Below are 2,162 nucleotides of genomic sequence, written 5' to 3' on the forward strand. Positions count from 1 at the left end.
CAGTTTGATTAAAGAATAAGTACGAGATAGAAATATATTAACATCTAAATGGAACATGAATGCCAGTGTAAATTAGAAAATTGATATTTGGTTAGGGATTTTATTATGGGCGTCAACTGTGAAAATGCCGCGGCCTTCAGTGAAGTTGGCTTTATTACATTGTTGGAAAAATGACTTTTGTCTGTCTCTTGTTGAGAATTCACATGACAGACGAATTCTCCTTGGATTTAGTATATATATACAAAATACATTTAATCTCTTGCTGCAGGAAACTCCACAGCATGGAAAACCTCATAAGCAACCAGAACCAGTTTTAGATTCTGAGAAGAAATTGGATAGTGACCTAAGAACAACAAGCAGCCTTGCAGAAGATAAACTGAATGAGGATCACCTAGCAGTCAATCCACATTCGGGGGTCATGCAGCCTCTGACAAGCTTCCAAAGAAGATTAAAAAGGCGCAGAGAAAGTTATATGTACAAAGTGTAGATCAGGCATACCAACTTCCAGATGGGAAACAGAGGATGACAAGGTTTGCCGTGTCGAGAATGTCACAACCTGATCAATTGCTTGAAGAGACACCACCATCAAAAAAGTTGAAGAAAAACTGATGATTTTTGGATAAATGCTCTTTAATATTTTCTTTTGCAAATGTTAGACCAAAGCTCAACATTTTTTACTGTGTTATTAATAATAATATGAATTTTTGGCATATATGAATTTCATATTTAACCACAATTTATAAAGTATAAGAGAATTTGGATAGTGCCAGGTGGATGGTTTAGATGCGTCATATCTGAACGGCTTAGAGGCGTCACACGCGTAATACATACGCTTCGATATTAATTGGCGTGGCTAAACATAACATAAACACATTAAGCAGATATAAATTGGCATGGCTAAATATCACATAAAGCCACGCTATATGGCGTGTCTATAGGTTCTCCGATGAACGGCTCCCAACGTCACATGTGGACGGTCAACGTTACATCTGAACGGCCAATATTGCATCATCTTAAACGAGATCCAATGGTTCCTAATACAGCTACGTGGATTAAGGTAATTGTAAATTGGCGTGGTAAAATATCATATTTAGCCACACTATATGGCGTGTCTATAGGTTCTTCAATGAACGGCTCACAACGTTACATGTGGACGGTGAAGGATGCATATAATTTAACGGTCAATATTGCATCATCTTAAATGAGATCCAACGATTCCTAATACGGCCACGTGAATCAAGGTAATTGGAAATTGGCGTGGCTAAACATCATGTATAGCCACGCTCTATGGGGCGTGTCTATAGGATATCCAATGAACGGCTCACAACGTTACATGTGGACGGTGAAGGATGCATATAATTTAACGGTCAATATTGCATCATCTTAAATGAGATCCAACGATTCCTAATACGGCCACGTGGATCAAGGTAATTGTAAATTGGCGTGGCTAAATATCACATATAGCCACGCTATATGGGGCGTGTATATAGGATATCCAATGAACGGCTCACAACGTTACATGTGGATGGTATTCAACGGTCCTAATACAGCCACGTGGATGAAGGTAAGTGAAATTAGAGTGGCTAAAACATAACATATAACCGGCTACACCTATATGGAGTGTCTATCGGATAACCAATGGCTACGCTAAAAAGCAATTTGCGTGTCTAAAGTGAACCAAATAGCCACGCCAAAAGCAATTTGCGTGTCTATAGTGAACCAAATAGCCACGCCAAAACAATAGATCGTGTGTCTATAGAGTACCAGTACTTAAGTTTTTTGGACACTATATAGCAACGCCTATATGGCTCTGGCGTGTCTATTTCATGCAAAAATACACACGCAAGGCAGGCGTGGCTGTAAGCTACCTAAAACCACGTAAGCTGAAGCCACGCAAAATCCAAACCAAATCGGCGTGTCAAAACCCCTATGGACACGCCAATTTGGCGTGGCAAAAGGGTCTTTTTGTATTAGTGTGTAATGTTTTTTTTTTATCGTTCACTCTTGAGAATAATTCTTTGTTGATTACCATGATTTTCAACAATTCTCTTATGTTCCTTTGACATAAGGATATCATCCTTGTTTAGAATGATTCTTGAGTTTTTCAAGATTTTTTCTAAATTTAGCTCCATTATTCTCTTGGTTTCGTACCAAGGTTGTAA

Source organism: Papaver somniferum, chromosome 4 (assembly GCF_003573695.1).
Source record: "Papaver somniferum cultivar HN1 chromosome 4, ASM357369v1, whole genome shotgun sequence".
Classification (NCBI taxonomy): Eukaryota; Viridiplantae; Streptophyta; class Magnoliopsida; order Ranunculales; family Papaveraceae; genus Papaver; species Papaver somniferum.